Below are 23,403 nucleotides of genomic sequence, written 5' to 3'. Positions count from 1 at the left end.
TTTCAGAAAGTCAAAGATCAATGAAGTTGTTGGTAAGTTTACTGCTAATGTGGCGAGATATAAAAGGTTCTCCGGTAACAATGATGAAGGGGTAATCATTATAATAAGGCTTATTCGAATGAAAAATTGAAGTTGATTTGCTGGAGCTGTGACAAAACTGTCTACTTTGAAAAGGGATTGAAAAGTTATTTTTGGTAATAAATGCCAAAGGATCTGAGACGGATATGTGTTAAACTTCTACTTGGGTTCCGGGAGTTTTCCAGGTGTATGACTGTATGCATAAGTTCTTCTTTTCATAGATAATGTGTGGTTGGATCATCTTCTCGATTGTTTCTTAATTGAGGTGTTTTCAAGACTTATGAAGGGTTTAAACGCAGATTGTAATCGTCAATATACATATGAAGTTCTAGAGTTTTGGACGACATGAATATTTTTCTGAGTTTTATGAATAGAAGTGATATTCTATCACAGTTTTGAAGTCAAAGTATAGCTTTAAAAACTGTAGGGATCTAAGAGTGATGTCTTCTGTTAAATCTTGACTTAAATTTTGATTTGTCAAAATCAGAATATGTAATCAAATTTGGATGAGAATGGTCGTTTTGATTTCTATAAAAGAATGTATATCGTTGTGAAAGTAGTGAGTATAGTTGATGATTTACTGAATCAGAATCAAAGAATGTAACATATTAATTGTGAATTTATATATCTCTCGGGTATTACCTGTAGTGACCCGAACTTTTCCATGTTTATATATATATTAAATGAAATTGTTATTTACATGATTAAGTGTTTCCAACATGTTAAGCAATCAAACTTGTTAAGACTTGATTAATTGAAATAGGTTTCATATAGACAATTGACCACCCAAGTTGACCGGTGATTCACGAACGTTAAAACTTGTAAAAACTATACGATGACATATATATGGTTATATATATATTTAACATGATTTTATTATAAGTATGTATCTCATTAGGTATTTTAACAATGAGTTATATACATAAAAATGAGACTATTAATTTAAGAAACTCGAAAACGATATATATAACGATTATCGTTATAACAACGTCTTACTAGGTACATATGAATCATATTAAGATACTGATACACTTGGTTAATTATGTTAAATGATAAGTAAATATATTATTAAGTGTATTAACAATGAAATACATATGTAAAAATAAGACTACTAACTTTATGATTTCGAAACAAGACATATATGTAACGATTATCGTTGTAACGACATTTAATGTATATATATATCATATTAAGAGATATTTATACATCATAATATTATGATAATATAATAATTTAAAATCTCATTTGATAATATAAACATTGGGTTAACAACACTTAACAAGATCGTTAACCTAAAGGTTTCAAAACAACATTTACATCTAACGACTAACGATGACTTAACGACTCAGTTAAAATGTATATACATGTAGTGTTTTAATATGTATTCATACACTTTTGAAAGACTTCAAGACACTTATCAAAATACTTCTACTTAACAAAAATACTTACAATTACATCCTCGTTCAGTTTCATCAACAATTCTACTCGTATGCACCCGTATTCGTACTCGTACAATACACAGCTTTTAGATGTATGTACTATTGGTATATACACTCCAATGATCAGCTCTTAGCAGCCCATGTGAGTCACCTAACACATGTGGGAACCATCATTTGGCAACTAGCATGAAATATCTCATAAAATTACAAAAATATGAGTAATCATTCATGACTTATTTACATGAAAACAAAATTACATATCCTTTATATCTAATCCATACACCAATGACCAAAAACACCTACAAACACTTTCATTCTTCAATTTTCTTCATCTAATTGATCTCTCTCAAGTTCTATCTTCAAGTTCTAAGTGTTCTTCATAAATTCTAAAAGTTCTAGTTTCATAAAATCAAGAATACTTCCAAGATTGCAAGTTTACTTCCAAGTTTTCTAAATCCATTCCAAGTAATCATCCAAGATCAAGAAACCTTTGTTAATTACAGTAGGTTATCTTTCTAATACAAGGTAATAATCATATTCAAACTTTAATTCAATTTCTATAACTATAACAATCTTATTTCGAGTGGAAATCTTACTTGAAATTGTTTTCGTGTCATGATTCTGCTTCAAGAACTTTCAAGCCATCCAAGGATCCTTTGAAGATAGATCTATATTTCTCATTTCCAGTAGGTTTATCCAAGTAACTTGAGGTAGTAATGATGTTCATAACATCATTCGATTCATACATATAAAGCTATCTTATTCGAAGGTTTAAACTTTTAATCACTAGAACATAGTTTAGTTAATTCTAAACTTGTTCGCAAATAAAAGTTAATCCTTCTAACTTGACTTTTAAAATCAACTAAACACATGTTCTATATCTATATGATATGCTAACTTAATGATTTAAAACCTGGAAACACAAAAAAATACCGTAAAACCGGATTTACGCAGTCGTAGTAACACCGCGGGCTGTTTTGGGTTAGTTAATTAAAAACTATGATAAACTTTGATTTAAAAGTTGTTATTCTGATAAAATGATTTTTATTATGAACATGAAACTATATCCAAAAATTATGGTTAAACTCAAAGTAGAAGTATGTTTTCTAAAATGGTCATCTAGACGTTGTTCTTTCGACTGAAATGACTACCTTTACAAAAATGACTTGTAACTTATTTTTCCGTCTATAAAACTATACTTTTTCTGTTTAGATTCATAAAATAGAGTTCAATATGAAACCATAGCAATTTGATTCACTCAAACCGGATTTAAAATGAAGAAGTTATGGGTAAAACAAGATTTTATAATTTTTCTCATTTTAGCTACGTGAAAATTGGTAACAAATCTATTCCAACCATAACTTAATCAACTTGTATTGTATATTATGTAATCTTGAGATACCATAGACACGTATACAATATTTCAACCTATCATGTCGACACATCTATATATATTTCGGAACAACCATAGACACTCTATATGTGAATGTTGGAGTTAGCTATACAGGGTTGAGGTTGATTCCAAAATATATATAGTTTGAGTTGTGATCAATACTGAGATACGTATACACTGGGTCGTGGATTGATTCAAGATAATATTTATCAATTTATTTCTATACATCTAACTGTGGACAACTAGTTGTAGGTTACTAACGAGGACAGCTGACTTAATAAACTTAAAACATCAAAATATATTAAAAGTGTTGTAAATATATTTTGAACATACTTTGATATATATGTATATATTGTTATAGGTTCGTGAATCAACCAGTGGCCAAGTCTTACTTCCCGACGAAGTAAAAATCTGTGAAAGTGAGTTATAGTCCCACTTTTAAAATCTAATATTTTTGGGATGAGAATACATGCAGGTTTTATAAATGATTTACAAAATAGACACAAGTACGTGAAACTACATTCTATGGTTGAATTATCGAAATCGAATATGCCCCTTTTTATTAAGTCTGGTAATCTAAGAATTATGGAACATACACCCTAATTGACGCGAATCCTAAAGATAGATCTATTGGGCCTAACAAACCCCATCCAAAGTACCGGATGCTTTAGTACTTCGAAATTTATATCATATCCGAAGGGTGTCCCAGAATGATGGGGATATTCTTATATATGCATCTTGTTATTGTCAATTACCAGGTGTTCACCATATGAATGATTTTTATCTCTATGTATGGGATGTGTATTGAAATATGAAATCTTGTGGTCTATTGTTACGATTTGATATATATAGGTTAAACCTATAACTCACCAACATTTTTGTTGACGTTTAAAGCATGTTTATTCTCAGGTGAATACTAAGAGCTTCCGCTGTTGCATACTAAAATAAGGACAAGATTTGGAGTCCATGTTTGTATGATATTGTGTAAAAACTGCATTCAAGAAACTGATTTCGATGTAACATATTTGTATTGTAAACCATTATGTAATGGTCGTGTGTAAATAGGATATTTTAGATTATCATTATTTGATAATCTACGTAAAGCTTTTTAAACCTTTATTTATGAAATAAAGGTTATGGTTTGTTTTAAAAATGAATGCAGTCTTTGAAAAACGTCTCATATAGAGGTCAAAACCTCGCAACGAAATCAATTAATATGGAACGTTTTTAATCAATAAGAACGAGACATTTCAGTTGGTATCCGAGCGTTGTCTTAGAGAACCAGAAAATTTGCATTAGTGTGTCTTATCGAGTTTGTTAGGATGCATTAGTGAGTCTGGACTTCGACCATGTTTTCTTTAAAAATGATTGCTTAACATTTTTGTTGGAAACTATATATTATTAACTTGTATATATTATGTGATATATTAATCTCTTAACATGTTTGATATTGTGTGATAGATGTCTACCTCTAGCACAAATCCCATTGACTCACCTAATAATAACGAAGAGTTGAATATATATTGGACTGATTCACAAGTTCCCGAAGAGGAACCGGAAGAAGAATCAGAACCGGAAGAAGAATCAGAGCCGGAAGAGGAGGAACCGGAGGAGGAAATAGAACCGGTGGGGGAAATAATAAAATGGTTAAGTAAAAGAAAATCCTCAACCAACCAACCAAGGTTAATTATGGTCAATGGTGTTTCCGCCAAGGAAGCAAAATATTGGGAGGATTACCAATTCTCCGATGAATCGGATTCCGACGAGAATTCCGATGATGTTATAGAAATTACCCCAACTGAATTTAAAAAAGCAAAAGAAAATAATAAGGGAAAGGGCATAAAAATAGAGAAATCTAATTCCAACCCCGATGAACTTTATATGTATCGTCAACCCCCGAAGTCCTTAAGTTGTAACAATGACCCGGGAACCTCTAAACCACCAGGTTTTTCTAAACCGTTGTGGAAAACGACAGCTAGTATTAGGGGAACATCATATATCCCTAGAAACTTGGCAAAAAGAACCAAAACTGAAGAAGAAGAAACGAGCGAGTCAGAATAAGATAGTTGTATTCGTGTGGTGTAATATATGTAATATAATGTGCTTATGCTTTATGATATATGTAAAAATTGCTTGTATTAATAAGTATTTTTTTTATGAATCTAACTCTTGTCTATTTTAAAGTTTAAAAACACAAAATGGATAGACAACCCAATATTTTAAGAGACCTACCCGGAGACATGATTGATGAAATCTTGTCTAGAGTCGGTCAGAATTCCTCGGCACAACTATTTAAGGCGAGATCAGTTTGTAAGACATTCAAAGAACGTTCCAAGAATGTATTGGTTTATAAGAGACTTTCATTTGAAATATGGGGGATATCACATTGGGAAACCCATAAGTTACGATGTGTTTACTTTGACGCATATATTGCGGGGAACCCAAATGCTATTTTACGCAACGGGTTAAGAAATTATTTTGACTCAATGTATCCGAATATAGGACTTCATGATTTAGAAAAAGCGGCTAACATGCAACATAAAGAAGCATGCTATGCTTACGGGTTAGTAATGTTCGCTTCTCACCAAAGTGAGAAAAAGAACATCGGGCTACAGCTATTAAACAAAACGTTCCCACAAGTGACGGAGTCGGTAATTGGGGTAAGAAATGATGTTTTTAGGTTATTACGAGACTGTTGGTCATTACGTAACCCTCGTCCCTTTGACGACGTTACAACACGCTGTCTTATCAACGGCCATAACGGTTATGTTCCACAAGACCAAGGATGGGAAGTAGTCCTAGTAAAACCAGAATGCATGACTTGTTTCTGGACGTATGAATTACGTGTCTTTATTGCCTTTGCTGAACGACTTGTGTACTAGCTAGAATTATCTTCACAACTATCTTGTATCAAAGTTATTGTTGCTATATTTCATGCTTTATGTAAAACAAGCGGTATTGTAAGTTTGTAAAATATTGTATAAAAGTTTGAACTCGAAATATTATTATAATCAGTTTTTCATATAGAATTGTAGTAGTTGAATTGTATATTAGCTACTAAGTATGAACTTAGCGGGTAGGTACTACCCGAATTTAAACTTATAAAACGCTAATATGAAGAAAAAGCTTTTATAAATGAGTTCATATTATGCTACGAAATACTATTAACTACTCTTAATATTCTGTATGATTAACTTGTTCCATTTGACTATTTTGAAGGAAATGGCACCGACTACTCGACACACCGTGAATATGAATGAAGAGGAATTCCGTACTTTTCTAGCTTCAAACATAGCCGCAGTACAGGCTGCACTATATACCAACAATAACCTTGGATCTAGCATTACAGGAAATCGTGTAGGATGCACCTACAAAGAATTCACTGCCTGCAAACCTTTGGAATTTGATGGAACCGAAGGACCGATCGGATTGAAACGGTGGACCGAGAAGGTCGAATCGTTGTTTGCCATAAGTAAGTGTACTGAAGAGGACAAAGTGAAGTACGCTACGCATACCTTCACAGGTTCTGCGTTAACATGGTGGAATACCTATCTAGAGCATGTGGGACAAGATGATGCTTACGCACTACCGTGGTCAGCATTCAAGCACTTGATGAACGAGAAGTACCGTCCCAGAACCGAGGTCAATAAGCTCAAGACAGAACTTAGAGGGTTACGAACCCAAGGATTTGATATTACCACGTACGAAAGACGATTCACAGAATTGTGAATATTGTGTCCGGGAGCGTTCGAAGATGAGGAAGAGAAGATCGACGCGTTTGTGAAAGGATTACCGGAAAGAATCCAAGAAGATATAAGTTCACACGAGCCCGCCTCCATACAACAGGCATGTAGAATGGCTCACAAACTAGTGAACCAGATTGAGGAAAGAATTAAAGAACCGATGGCTGAAGAGGCCAATGTGAAGCAAGTCAAAAGAAAGTGGGAGGAAAACGGTGATAAGAATCACCAATACAACAACAACAGCAATTACAATAATAATCGCAACAATTATCCCAACAATCGCAACATCAATCGCAACTACAATAAACGGCCCAACAACAACAATAACAACAACAACAACAACAACAACAACAACAACAACAACAACAACAACAACAGCAACTACAACAATCGTCCCAACAACAATAACAATCGCAACAACAACAATAATCAGAAGCAGCTATGCCAAAGGTGTGAAAAGTATCACTCGGGGTTCTGCACCAAATTTTGCAACAAGTGTAAAAGAAATGGTCATAGCGCGGCGAAGTGTGAGGTCTACGGACCAGGGGTTAACAGAACGAAAGGAACAAATGGTGTCGGAACGAGTAATGGCGGAGCAAGTAGTGTCGGAGAAAGTTATGCCAATGTAGTTTGTTATAAATGTGGAAAACCGGGCCACATTATTAGAAATTGCCCGAACCAGGAGAACACGAATGGACAAGGCCGTGGAAGAGTTTTCAATATTAATGCGGCAGAGGCACAGGAAGACCCGGAGCTTATTACGGGTACGATTCTTATTGACAATAAATCTGCTTACGTTTTATTTGATTCGGGTGCGGATAGAAGCTATATGAGTAGAGATTTTTGTGCTAAATTAATTTGTCCATTGACGCCGTTGGATAGTAAATTTTTACTCGAATTAGCAAATGGTAAATTAATTTCAGCAGATAATATATGTCGGAATTGAGAAATTAAACTGGTTAGCGAAACATTTAAGATTGACTTGATACCAGTAGAGTTAGGGAGTTTTGATGTGATAATCGGTATGGACTGGTTGAAAGAAGTGAAAGCAGCGATCGTTTGTTACAAAAATGCAATTCGCATTATACGAGAAAAAGGAAAACCCTTAATGGTGTACGGAGAAAAGGGCAACACGAAGCTACATCTTATTAGTAATTTGAAGGCACAAAAACTAATAAGAAAAGGTTGCTATGCTGTTCTAGCACACGTCGAGAATGTACAAACTGAAGAGAAGAGCATCAATGATGTTCCCATCGCAAAAGAATTTCCCGATGTATTTCCGAAAGAATTACCGAGATTACCCCCACATCGATCCGTTGAATTTCAAATAGACCTTGTACCAGGAGCTGCACCAATAGCTCGTGCTCCTTACAGACTCGCACCCAGCGAGATGAAAGAACTGCAAAGCCAATTACAAGAACTTTTAGAGCGTGGTTTCATTCGACCAAGCACATCACCATGGGGAGCTCCTGTTTTGTTTGTCAAGAAGAAAGATGGTACATTCAGGTTGTGTATCGACTACCGAGAGTTGAACAAACTTGCCATTAAGAACCGCTACCCACTACCGAGAATCGACGACTTATTTGATCAACTACAAGGCTCGTCTGTTTATTCAAAGATTGACTTACGTTCCGGGTATCATCAAATGCGGGTGAAAGAAGATGATATTCCAAAGACTGCTTTCAGAACACGTTACGGTCATTACGAGTTTATGGTCATGCCGTTTGGTTTAACTAATGCACCAGCTGTGTTCATGGACCTTATGAACCGAGTGTGTCGACCATACCTTGACAAGTTTGTCATTGTTTTCATTGATGACATACTTATTTACTCAAAGAATGACCAAGAACACGGTGAACATTTGAGAAAGGTGTTAGAAGTATTGAGAAAGGAAGAATTATACGCTAAGTTTTCAAAGTGTGCATTTTGGTTGGAAGAAGTTCAATTCCTCGATCACATAGTGAACAAAGAAGGTATTAAGGTGGATCCGACAAAGATAGAAACTGTTGAAAAGTGGGAAACCCCAAAAACTCCGAAACACATACGCCAGTTTTTAGGACTAGCTGGTTACTACAGAAGGTTCATCCAAGACTTTTCCAGAATAGCAAAACCCTTAACTGCATTAACGCATAAAGGGAAGAAATTTTAATGGAAGGATGAACAAGAGAAAACGTTTCAGTTATTGAAGAAAAAGCTAACTACGGCACCTATATTGTCATTGCCTGAAGGGAATGATGATTTTGTGATTTATTGTGAAGCATCAAAGCAAGGTCTCGGTTGTGTATTAATGCAACGAACGAAGGTGATTGCTTACGCGTCTAGACAATTGAAGATTCAAAAGCAAAATTATACGACGCATGATTTGGAATTAGGCGCGGTTGTTTTTGCATTAAAGACTTGGAGGCACTACTTATATGGGGTCAAAAGTATTATATATGCCGACCACAAAAGTCTTCAACACATATTTAATCAGAAACAACTGAATATGAGGCAGCGTAGATGGATTGAATTGTTGAATGATTACGACTTTGAGATTCGTTAACACCCAGGGAAGGCAAATGTGGTAGCCGACGCCTTGAGCAGGAAGGACAGAGAACCCATTCGAGTAAAATCTATGAATATAATGATTCACAATAACCTTACTACTCAAATAAAGGAGGCGCAACAAAGAGTTTTAAAAGAGGGAAATTTAAAGGATGAAATACCCAAAGGATCGGAGAATCATCTTAATATTCGGGAAGACGAAACCCGGTATAGGGCTGAAAGGATTTGGGTACCAAAATTTGGAGATATGAGAGAAATGGTACTTAGAGAAGCTCGTAAAACCAGATACTCAATACATCCTGGAACGGGGAAGATGTACAAGGATCTCAAGAAACATTTTTGGTGGCCGGGTATGAAAGTCGATGTTGCTAAATACGTAGGAGAATGTTTGACATGTTCTAAGGTCAATGCTGAGCATCAGAAACCATCAGGTCTACTTCAACAACCCAAAATCCCGGAATGGAAATGGGAAAACATTACCATGGATTTCATCACTAAATTGCCAAGGACTGCAAGTGGTTTTGATACTATTTGGGTAATAGTTGATCGTCTCACCAAATCAGCACACTTCCTGCCAATAAGAGAAGATGACAAGATGGAGAAGTTAGCACGACTGTATTTGAAGGAAGTCGTCTCCAGACATGGAATACCAATCTCTATTATCTCTGATAGGGATGGCAGATTTATTTCAAGATTCTAGCAGACATTACAGCAAGCATTAGGAACTCATCTAGACATGAGTACTGCCTATCATCCACAAACTGATGGGCAGAGCGAAAGGACGATACAAACACTTGAAGACATGCTACGAGCATGTGTTATTGATTTCGAAAACAGTTGGGATCGACATCTACCGTTAGCAGAATTTTCCTACAACAACAGCTACCACTCAAGCATTGAGATGGCGCCGTTTGAAGCACTTTATGGTAGAAAGTGCAGGTCTCCAATTTGTTGGAGTGAAGTGGGGGATAGACAGATTACGGGTCTGGAGATAATACAAGAAACTACCGAGAAGATCATCCAAATTCAACAACGGTTGAAAACTGCCCAAAGTAAACAAAAGAGCTACGCTGACATTAAAAGAAAAGATATAGAATTTGAAATTGGAGAGATGGTCATGCTTAAAGTTGCACCTTGGAAAGGCGTTGTTCGATTTGGTAAATGAGGGAAATTAAATCCAAGGTATATTGGACCATTCAAGATTATTGATCGTGTCGGACCAGTAGCTTACCGACTTGAGTTACCTCAACAACTCGCGGCTGTACATAACACTTTCCACGTCTTGAATTTGAAGAAATGTTTTGCTAAAGAAGATCTCACTATTCCGTTAGATGAAATCCAAATCAACGAAAAACTTCAATTCATCGAAGAACCCGTCGAAATAATGGATCGTGAGGTTAAAAGACTTAATCAAAACAAGATAGCAATTGTTAAGGTTCGATGGAATGCTCGTAGAGGACCCGAGTTCACCTGGGAATGAGAAGATCAGATGAAGAAGAAATACCCGCATTTATTTCCAGAAGATACTTCAACACCTCCAACTGCTTAAAATTTCGGGACGAAATTTATTTAACGAGTAGGTACTGTAGTGACCCGAACTTTTCCATGTTTATATATATATATTAAATGAAATTGTTATTTACATGATTAAGTGTTTCCAACATGTTAAGCAATCAAACTTGTTAAGACTTGATTAATTGAAATAGGTTTCATATAGACAATTGACCACCCAAGTTGACCGGTGATTCACGAACGTTAAAACTTGTAAAAACTATACGAAGACATATATATGGTTATATATATAGTTAACATGATTTTATTATAAGTATGTATCTCATTAGGTATTTTAACAATGAGTTATATACATAAAAATGAGACTATTAATTTAAGAAACTCGAAAACGATATATATAACGATATCGTTATAACAACGTCTTACTAGGTACATATGAATCATATTAAGATATTGATACACTTGGTTAATTATGTTAAATGATAAGTAAATATATTATTAAGTGTATTAACAATGAAATACATATGTAAAAATAAGACTACTAACTTAATGATTTCGAAACGAGACATATATGTAATGATTATCGTTGTAACGACATTTAATGTATATATATCATATTAAGAGATATTTATACATCATAATATCATGATAATATAATAATTTAAAATCTCATTTGATATTATAAACATTGGGTTAACAACACTTAACAAGATCGTTAACCTAAAGGTTTCAAAACAACATTTACATCTAACGACTAACGATGACTTAACGACTCAGTTAAAATGTATATACATGTAGTGTTTTAATATGTATTCATACACTTTTGAAAGACTTCAAGACACTTATCAAAATACTTCTACTTAACAAAAATGCTTACAATTACATCCTCGTTCAGTTTCATCAACAATTCTACTCGTATGCACTCGTATTCGTACTCGTACAATACACAGCTTTTAGATGTATGTACTATTGGTATATACACTCCAATGATCAGCTCTTAGCAGCCCATGTGAGTCACCTAACACATGTGGGAACCATCATTTGGTAACTAGCATGAAATATCTCATAAAATTACAAAAATATGAGTAATCATTCATGACTTATTTACATGAAAATAAAATTACATATCCTTTATATCTAATCCATACACCAACGACCAAAAAAACCTACAAACACTTTCATTCTTCAATTTTCTTTATCTAATTGATCTCTCTCAAGTTCTATCTTCAAGTTCTAAGTGTTCTTCATAAATTCCAAAAGTTCTAGTTTCATAAAATCAAGAATACTTCCAAGTTTTGCAAGTTTACTTCCAAGTTTTCTAAATCCATTCCAAGTAATCATCCAAGATCAAGAAACCTTTGTTAATTACAGTAGGTTATCTTTCTAATACAAGGTAATAATCATATTCAAACTTTAATTCAATTTCTATAACTATAACAATCTTATTTCGAGTGGAAATCTTACTTGAAATTGTTTTCGTGTCATGATTCTGCTTCAAGAACTTTCAAGCCATCCAAGGATCCTTTGAAGCTAGATCTATTTTCTCATTTCCAGTAGGTTTATCCAAGTAACTTTAGGTAGTAATGATGTTCATAACATCATTCAATTCATACATATAAAGCTATCTTATTCGAAGGTTTAAACTTTTAATCACTAGAACATAGTTTAGTTAATTCTAAACTTGTTCGCAAATAAAAGTTAATCCTTCTAACTTGACTTTTAAAATCAACTAAACACATGTTCTATATCTATATGATATGCTAACTTAATGATTTAAAACCTGGAAACACGAAAAACACCGTAAAACCGGATTTACGCCGTCGTAGTAACACCGCGGGCTGTTTTGGGTTAGTTAATTAAAAACTATGATAAACTTTGATTTAAAAGTTTTTATTCTGATAAAATGATTTTTATTATGAACATGAAACTATATCCAAAAATTATGGTTAAACTCAAATTAGAAGTATGTTTTCTAAAATGGTCATCTAGACGTCGTTCTTTCGACTGAAATGACAACCTTTACAAAAACGACTTGTAACTTATTTTTCTGACTATAAACCTATACTTTTTCTATTTAGATTCATAAAATAGAGTTCAATATGAAACCATAGCAATTTGATTCACTCAAAACGGATTTAAAATGAAGAAGTTATGGGTAAAACAAGATTGGACAATTTTTCTCATTTTAGCTACGTGAAAATTGGTAACAAATCTATTCCAACCATAACTTAATCAACTTGTATTGTATATTATGTAATCTTGAGATACCATAGACACGTATACAATGTTTCGACCTATCATGTCGACACATCTATATATATTTCGGAACAACCATAGACACTCTATATGTGAATGTTGGAGTTAGCTATACAGGGTTGAGGTTGATTCCAAAATATATATAGTTTAAGTTGTGATCAATACTGAGATATGTATACACTGGGTCGTGGATTGATTCAAGATAATATTTATCAATTTATTTCTATACATCTAACTGTGGACAACTAGTTGTAGGTTACTAACGAGGACAGCTGACTTAATAAACTTAAAACATCAAAATATATTAAAAGTGTTGTAAATATATTTTGAACATACTTTGATATATATGTATATATTGTTATAGGTTCGTGAATCAACCAGTGGCCAAGTCTTACTTCCCGACGAAGTAAAAATCTGTGAAAGTGAGTTATAGTCCCACTTTTAAAATCTAATATTTTTGGGATGAGAATACATGCAGGTTTTATAAATGATTTACAAAATAGACACAAGTACGTGAAACTACATTCTATGGTTGAATTATCGAAATCGAATATGCCCTTTTTTATTAAGTCTGGTAATCTAAGAATTAGGGAACAGACACCCAAATTGACTCGAATCCTAAAGATAGATCTATTGGGCCTAACAAACCCCATCCAAAGTACCGGATACTTCAGTACTTCGAAATTTATATCATATCCGAAGGGTGTCCCAGAATGATGGGGATATTCTTATATATGCATCTTGTTAATGTCGGTTACCAGGTGTTCACCATATGAATGATTTTTATCTCTATGTATGGGATGTGTATTGAAATATGAAATCTAGTGGTCTATTGTTACGATTTGATATATATAGGTTAAACCTATAACTCACCAACATTTTTGTTGACGTTTAAAGCATGTTTATTCTCAGGTGAATACTAAGAGCTTCCGCTGTTGCATACTAAAATAAGGACAAGATTTGGAGTCCATGTTTGTATGATATTGTGTAAAAACTGCATTCAAGAAACTGATTTCGATGTAACATATTTGTATTGTAAACCATTATGTAATGGTCGTGTGTAAACAGGATATTTTAGATTATCATTATTTGATAATCTACGTAAAGCTTTTTAAACCTTTATTTATGAAATAAAGGTTATGGTTTGTTTTAAAAATGAATGCAGTCTTTGAAAAACGTCTCATATAGAGGTCAAAACCTCGCAACGAAATCAATTAATATGGAACGTTTTTAATCAATAAGAACGGGACATTTCATTACCTACCCGTTAAAAGTTTCACAAGTAATATTTTGTACAAGAGAACTTTTATTACAGCCTTTATGAATATATATATATATATATATATATATATATATATATATATATATATATATATATATATATATATATATATATATATATATATATATATATTTTCTGCAGATGTAACATAGATTTAATGAGTTAATATAATATTAAACTCATTTGATTTTCGGCTGGAACTAGGAATGAATAATCTCTAAAACATTAGAGATTACATAATCTTCGCGAAGTATTTCACTAATGTAGTCAATACTTCATTATTTATTCTTATTGACATTTCTTTGGTGAATGATGTTGATGTTTGTGGAGTTCTTGTGAATTTCGTAAAGCACGAATGATGTTTTCCATAAAGTTTCGAGTATATCGAAGATGAAAGTGTAAAATCAAATATGTTATTGAATGATACACTTGGTTTATTATGAAACCGAATTCATTTAATTGATTCAAATATTGTAGTTACGATGGTTAGGTTGTTAACGACGGATGTACATCATAGCATATTAATATGAATTTAACCGAGTAGTATCTACCCTTTTTCAATTCATACATAATAGCTTAGTACGAAAAGATTTATTTTGATCTCAAAATTCATATATATATAAAATATACATATAATTTCTTCAGGGGAATGATTTAATACTTCATAACTCGTTGATACAATATACGCGTTGTTGATTTGTGATGATGTTGATGATTATGGAATTGGCGGAGCTTGTAGTGCTACATGTTTTTCTGGTGTTGGTGATACTGATGGTGATGCTGATGGTGATGCTGGTGGTACTACTGGTGGTGCTTGTATAACAAGTCTAGCTTGTAAACCACGCACCATTCTTGTCAAGGTTTCTACTCTTCCTTCTATCATTTCGGTCCACTCATCTGATTTATGGTTAATGCTGGAATAGATAATCTCTAAGACTTTAGAGATTACATAATCGCCGCAGAATGTTTCTCCAATGAAGTTATGAATCAATACTTCATCGGTTATTGTTGTTGGTACTCCTTGGTATCTACGGTGCGTATGACGTTGATGGTCGAGGTATAGATTGTGACATTGAGGTGTGGGATGTGGATGTTGTTGTTGATGGTGGTAATGGTACTGTTGATGTTGTTGATGGTGGTACTGTTGATGCCGGTGATGCTGCTGGTGCTTGTAACCTTTGCACCATATTTTCCAAAGCCACTACCCAAGTGCGAAGCTCGTTGACTTCTTCTATTACACCGGGATGATTGTCGGTTCGGATGAGCGGATGAATAAGATCTAGAATTTGAGATAGTATATAATCGTGACGAGGTGTTTCGGACAGGTTCGCCGATAAGTGCTTCTGGTTCTTCTCCAAGAGGGAAATGTGGTGGATGGAAGGGATCACCTTCTTCTTGTCTCCAATGATTAAGTAGACTGCGAACCCATCTCCAATTCATCCAGAATAGATGATGGCTAATTGGTTAATCCATTCCAGTCACACTGGTTTCGGAGCGCGAGTGAAACTCCATATCGGAATCCGAGGGACTTGAACTAGTGGCGAGTTCCATTTCATACGATTGAATAAAGGATTTTTTTTTTATTTGAAATGATTTCCGACTATCGGATAGTATTCTAATTACATAGAATATCTATATATATATAGAACAAAAGATTTCGTAGATTACAGAGGAATTTACGGAATATGTCAGGCAAAGTTTACTGTAACAGATACGCAAAGATATGATTTAGGAGATATACTAAGATATGAATTTTGTCTATACACCATTCATGCAATCAATGCAGTAAGATGTGCCTAGACTAAGAATGATAAGCAAGTAATTTTCGACAAGAAATGATAAGCAAAACTTTTGACATGTACACATGGCCGAAGTCCAGACTCACTAATGCATCCTAACAACTATCAGTTAGACACACTAATGCAAGACCTGGTTCGCTAAGACCATCGCTCTGATACCAACTGAAACAACCCATCCATATTTCTATAAACGCAGTATGTTATTCATTGGTCCCATAGCGAGGTATTTGACCTCTATATGATACGTTTTAGAAAATATTGCATTCGTTTCATAAAAAGCACACCATTATTATACATAATACATGTTTTAAACAATTGGACGATTATTTAAGGAATAATCCCCATAATACATCGGTTTTCAAATACTACACACGTGACATAACAGTCGAATATAATACATGACAAAGGTTTTATTGAATGCAACACTTTATTTAATTAAAAGCATGAGACTCCATGCACAGCTTGCTCGGATCTGAGAATAAACATGCTTAAACAGTCAACACAAAGGTTGGTGAGATATATAGGTTTAAAGCTATCATCGATATAAATATAGACCACAAGATTTCATAGTTATAAATATATGTACACTCGCAAGTGTATAAAAGTAATCTATAAGTTGTTGAGCGCTTCGGTAACCATACTTAACCATTAATGTAGCATATTCCCTTTATTATAAAATCGCCCTACACTGTACCAAGTGTAGTAAAAACGAAGTACTATGCAACCGTTTACGATACTAGAGCGACTAGCCCGGTTGGGGTTGTCAAACCCGATAGATCTATCAATAGGATTCGCGCTTACATGTTCTTACAACATGTAAATATTAGTTACCAAGCTATTAGGGAAGATATGCAATGTGGTACAACTCAACGTAGAATATATTTTAAGTACTTGTGTCCATGGCGTAAAACATAAAATGCATGTATTCTCATCCCAAAATATTTGTAGAGTTTAAAAATGGGACTATATACTCACGGTAGTAAAAGTATATTAATAATAAGTTTTCAACTTATTAAAAATATGGTCGTCGTCCTTGAATTCGCGAACATGTAACAAATATATATGTATATCAAAATGTAATACAACTATTATTCATATCATATCTTCAATCACATGTGATTGTTTAAGTTCATATTTTCAATCACGTGTGATTTTTAAGTTTATATTTTCAATCACGTGTGATTGTTTAAGTTGTCAAGTTAGCAGTCTAACATTAGTAGTCCACAATTAGTAGTCCACAATTAGTAGTCCACAGTTAGTAGTCCACAATTAGTAGAACATAGTATACACGTGTTGTATAAGACTCAATCATGACCCACAATACTACTATTGTAGTTACACGTATTGTGTATGTGGTGTCTTTTAATTTATCTGACGTATTGTGTAACCATGACATGTTAGAATACATGTATAATACAAGAAAAGTTAGCTAGAATATGGTTAGTATAGATTTAATGAATTAATCCCGTTATCAAATTATCCATTTTTAACTAATATTGTTTTGCCCATAATTTTTTCGTTATAAATCCGTTTTGAGTGAATCAAATTGCTATGGTTTTATAACGAACTGTAATTTGTGAAACTAAACTGAAAAAGTGGTGGTTTATAGTCGGAGTTACAATTTATAATCCATATTTGAAAGAGGTAGTTATTTCCGTCGAAAGAACGACATCTTGATGACCATTTTGAAAAACATACTTCAATTTTGAGTTTAACCATGATTTTTGGATATAGTATCATGTTTATATGAAATATCATTTTCCCATAAGAACAGCTTTTAAATCAAATATTATGATAGTTTTTAATTATCCAACCCAAAACAGCCCCCGGTTTTACTACGACGGCGTATGTCCGGTTTTACGGTGTTCTTCGTGTTTCCAAGTTTTAACTCATTAAGTTAGTATATCATATAGATATAAAACATATGTTAAATTATTTTTAAAAGTCAAGTTAGAAGGATTAACTTTGTTTGTGAACAAGTTTAGAATTAACTAAACTATGTTCTAGTTTATAAACTCTTATATAGATAGTTATAAACATATGAATTGAACAAGAGTTGAAGTAGAGTTTTTACCTCAAGTTTAGAATGTAAAGTTGCTGGAAAGAAGTAGTAGAACAAAACTTGAGAGAGTTCTTGCAAGTGTGTGTGAAAATTGGAAGTAAAATTTGGAAAATGAATGTGTAAAAATGAGTTAGAAATGATGCTTATTTATAGGCTTGAAAATTTAATTTTTAGTGAAAATATCTAAGATAAGTTAAAATGTATTAAGTCATGGATGACATATTAAATTGATTAGGTCATGGATGACATATTACACAAATAATTGCAGATTTCTATTGGTATATACCAATAGTAAATACTTCTAGATGCTGTGTATAATACGGGTAAAAATACCGTATGAATGCGAGTAGAATTCTTGAGGAAATTGAATGAAAATACTAGTATAGCTATCCTTTATATGTATTGGTATATTATAAAGTGTATTCAATACTTGTAAAGATGTATTTACACTCGTAACACATTATATGTAAATATATTTTAACATAAGTTAATTACGTCGTTTAAATAGTAACATATATATTGTTCGAAAACTCTTTAAATTAGTAGTATGAAAATATATATAATACTTTGTTAATATACATAATGAGATATTTAATTATCATATTTTCAAGTTAAATATATATAGATCCATATATATACACAATAATTAAACAATTAAATAATTAAATCAAGTTATGACGTTCGTGAATCGTCGGAATAAAAGGGTGACCAAAAGCTTGCGTAAAACTCTTTTCGGAGGTTCAAGACTTATTAAAATTCATTGCTTATCAAGTCGGAATTATTAAATCATATAAATAGTATAATCAAGTAGTCGGAAAAATCCGGGTCGTTACGGTAAAGGATGTCCATTATGTGGGACATCTAGTCCTCGAGCTCAGTTACCCAAGCACGGAGGGTATCCACCTCCCTCATCAGTTCCTCGACAGAGGGAGAGGCTGGTGGAGCAGGCGGTGCTGATGGTGCAGGTGGTTTCCGGTGGTGTAGATGATGTTGGTGGAGCTGGTGGTGCAGACGGTCCAGCCCCAGAAGTAGATGCTGCGTAACGGGGAGCCTTACGTATGAATGGATCAGCAGGATACGGCACAAGCCGCTTACGGGCGGTAACTCTAACCTTCAGTCCATGTGCGTTAACGAACGACCTACCTCTGTTAACCCATGGAATAACGGTACCGTCGAAACGATACCGGTTCTTCGGCGGGGTGGAGGGTGGCTGCAAGGGCGTCTCCTCAGGATCCTCGTCGGAATCCTCATCGCTGGAATCGTCGGATGATGAGTCGTCGGAATCATCGGAAGGTGGATGTGCTTGGCCAGTAGTCATCAGTCAGTATCTGCCGGGTGGAATCGACACGACACGTCCATCAGGAATGTAAGACCCGAATATTTATCTTGCTTGTTTGTGTATTAAGACGTTCGAGATTAGGTTTCGCGGATTATCTATATAAAGTTTAAAATGCAAAAGAATCTGTTTCAGTTAGGTCGCGCGCCGCGCGGGGATTCGGCGCGCCGCGCCGTTTGCTGCTGACAGAATCCCTTGTTTTTCTTAATTGGTTTAAATGAAGGGCAAATGGGTAAATTCACTTGAGGCCGGATTTGTGAGGCTTATGAGCTAGTTTGGATCAGTTTTGGATCCCATTCACATCCACTCATCATCTTCATCCATTTTTAGAGAGAGAGTAAGAGTTTAGAGAGAGATTGGAGGTTTTGGTGAGGAAGAAGCTCGAATCGTTCAAAGTCTCGGGTTTTAAAGTTGTTCCTTTCGTTCTCGGCTACACGGTGATAGTATTGGTAAGCTCAAACTCCGAATTTCAATTATTTAATTTGATATTCAAGTTAGGGTTTTGAGTTAATTAGTTGTAAAACCTCTTAGATGATGAAATGGGTTTATGGTGACTAGTTATTCTTGTCACTTGGCGGGTTTTGGGTTGATTGACGATTTGGCCTTGATTAGGCTTTAATCTTGGGATTTATCACTTGGATTAGTGATTATGGAAGTATTGGAAACCATTTAGGGTATTTGGTTGACTAATTGTGACTTTGGGTCAAATTAGGGTTTGGTAGTGATTATGACCCATTTGGTGACTTAATGAGGTTTATGAACTTAAAATGGATTAAGTTGAAGTATAAGACCGAGTTAAATGTGTTTTGGTGTCAAAACTTATAAAGGACGAGATTTTGACCTTTATGGGTCAAAATTAGGGTTTAAGTGTCTAAATGGGTATGACACGTGTTTGACACTTGAGTTCGGGTTTAATTGGCTTATTATGACCATTCTCACTTGCGTTAGTGATTATTGGTTAGTTTGGGCACGGTTTGTGCTCGGAAGTGCATTTGGGTCGAAATTGCACTAAGTGGCGAATTGGGTTGGTTTGTAAAATCCATCCTAATTGTATTGTTGTAATTGTGTTAATGGAATAGGTATTTTCCATTGGCGAGTTGCGGATCACTTGGAAGCTTTCTTCAAGACTTCAAGGTGAGTGATATTATCCTATGTACATATGTATGTGTAGGATGGGTGCGGGTCGGGTGAAGTGATTCTCGGCTAGAGAGCTCACTTCACATGTAGGTGGACTTGATGGACTTTTGTATGAGTCCAATTGGCACGGTTGTGCGTTTTGGTTGACCATCTTTGGCGAAGTACACGTTCGTGTGTACATTATCACACGTGATTGTGATTTGGATGTTGTGGCCCCGAGGTGGTGGATTTTTATAATCCCGTGACCGTGGGTTTGAGTTGGAGTAGTGAATCGCGTGTGGTTTCGGACTCACGATGACGCGTGTAGTTTCGGTCATCTTATCGAATGAATCTCGTGTAGTTCGGATTCATGGTGACTCGTGTAGTTCGGTCATCTTGTTGAGGTAGTAATCTCGTGTGGTTTCGGATTACTAAGGCTCGTGTAGTTCGGCCAATCTTCATTGTGGTATCTTTGGGTTCTCGGTAATAGGTTAAGGTGTTAACCTTGTTCGTTCATATTATTATTATATTAATGTATTGTTGTGTTGTAGCTAACCCTCCGGGTGTAGCTATTTGGAGATGTTCACTTTGTCGTTGGTGGACTCATATTTGTTGTTGTACCTTTAGCTTGATGCTTAGAGATTGTACGGTATGCTTAGTGTAGTTGCTTTATATTTGGATGCTACGGTATGCGGTATTTGTTTGTGTGGCGTATTCATTTTATACATATATATGTATGTAGTATATTATCATTCACTAAGCGTTAGCTTACCCTCTCGTTGTTGACTCTTTTTATAGATTGCATGCGGATGGTGGCTCGGGTAAGCGCAAGGATTAGAGGACTTGCATAGTTTGCGTAGAAGGCTTGCTTTTGGATTTATTAGGATTGGGTAGTGTACCCCCAATCGCCATGCTCGGCTTTGTCTTGTATTAAGAGTCTTATGGTCTAAAATTGTATTTTTATACTTAAAGGGTAATTTGGGCACGTGTGGGCCCCACTTTGTAAAACTCGCTCAAACCTTAGTTATGTGCTAGTTTTACATATATTAATGTACGGTTAAAAGCGTTTTGGCTAAATATGTCGGGAACTAGTCAAACATTTTCGTTAAATTGACTTCCGGGGACAGCGGGCTGTCCAGGTGATTTGGCGCGCCGCGCGCCCACCTGGCGCGCCGCGCGAATGAACTGCACCAGAAATTTTTTTTTTTTTTTTGTTTTTTTGTTGAGAAATTTAACGGGAATTGTTGTGGTTTCGTTTCGGGTTGTTACAAGTGGTATCAGAGCATGGTCTAAGGGATTTAGGTGACTTGAGATAGGTGCCTAGACTTAGACTTGTGTGTGCTTAAATTGTTGCGGGACTTGTAGGATTACGGGTCGGAATGGGTTTAGTTAGTGCCTTGTTTATAGGTTGACTAACGTTTATATTAGTAATGCGGATATTATTAATATGCTCTTGTGTTGTGATAGTAATTCTCGCGTGTGTTTGTACCGCGTAGAATTTTGGTTGTGTTTGTTTATATCATCGAGCGAGGCGGTCGTTGTACTAACAAGTCGATGCGGCGTGTGTGCGTAATAAGAACTTGCAGACCTTATTACGGGTGCAAATCGTGTCTAACGAGTGATGTAAGACGAGTGCTTAGCAAGATGGGTCGGGGTTGTGCGTGTTTACTTATACGTTCGTGATCTAATCGTTTTGCATTCCTTAGAATGGCGACGGGAAGTGGGATCGATACGAACGACGTGGAGTTTAACGCTAGAGTTGCGGCCGCCGTTGCGGAGCAAATGCGTGGGTTGGAAGAAAGAATGGAAAGGAAGTATTCCGAACTTCAAAGTAGTAGTGAAATGGAGCGTTATCTTAAAAGCTTCATGAGGACTAAACCCCCGATGTACGACGGAAAACCGGATCCTTTGGTAAGCACAACTTGGATTTCGGATGTCGAAGGGTGTTTTCGTACTATTGATTGCCCTCCCGAGAGGAAGACGAGACTCGCTACGAGTTTGTTGCGTGGTAGGGCAAGGGATTGGTTGGATGGTAAGATTGATCTTGTCGGTGGCGAGACGTTTATGGCCTTATCGTGGGACGAGTTTAAGGAGGAATTCTTTGAGGAGTTCCGGACTTCGGCCGATTTGTGGGAATTGCGTAATGAGTTGCGAAATTTGCGACAAGGATCTATGGAATTGAGTACTCTTAAGGCGACCTTTATGGCAAAGGCTCGTTTTTGTCCGGAGTATTTGGGGAATGATCGTTTGTTGATGGGGGATTTCTATCGGACCTTGAATGATGACTTGAAAAGTAAGATTAGTCGGGGTCAAGCGAAATCGTTTTCGGAATTATTCGACTTGGCTAGAGGTTTCGAGTCGTATTCACGATCGAAGAGGGGTGAATCTTCAAGTGAGAGAAGAGTTGTTTCTTATGGTGCTCCGAGTAAGAGGACTAAGGGTCCGAGTGTGAGCACGGGTGGTACGCGAACGGGTATATCGGATTCTAGTACGGCTAGATGTTACAATTGTGGCGTAAGGGGTCACAAGTCTTGGGAATGTTCGGTACCAAAGGGTGGTAGTATGGTGTGCTTCAATTGCCAAAAGGAAGGACATCGTAAGTCGGAATGTCCCAAGTTAGCGGGGAAGGGTGCGGCGAGGAGACGTTAAGGTACGTTTAATTTTGATAAATATGTCTTTTGATTATTTATTAAATGCCGTTTGAGTTTGAGTTGCATGCCTTTGTTGTGTATGTTATGCTATGGGTGACGTTCCTAATGGAAGTACCCTAAGGTGATGTTTGATTGTCGGGCGAAGGGCGTAAGACTTGGTGCAACCAAGCGTTCCTTAGTATTTGGGGGTAT

The sequence above is a fragment of the Rutidosis leptorrhynchoides genome, chromosome 2 (assembly GCF_046630445.1).
Source record: "Rutidosis leptorrhynchoides isolate AG116_Rl617_1_P2 chromosome 2, CSIRO_AGI_Rlap_v1, whole genome shotgun sequence".
In the NCBI taxonomy this organism is placed as follows: Eukaryota; Viridiplantae; Streptophyta; class Magnoliopsida; order Asterales; family Asteraceae; genus Rutidosis; species Rutidosis leptorrhynchoides.
Note: the sequence above shows the minus strand (reverse complement) of the source record.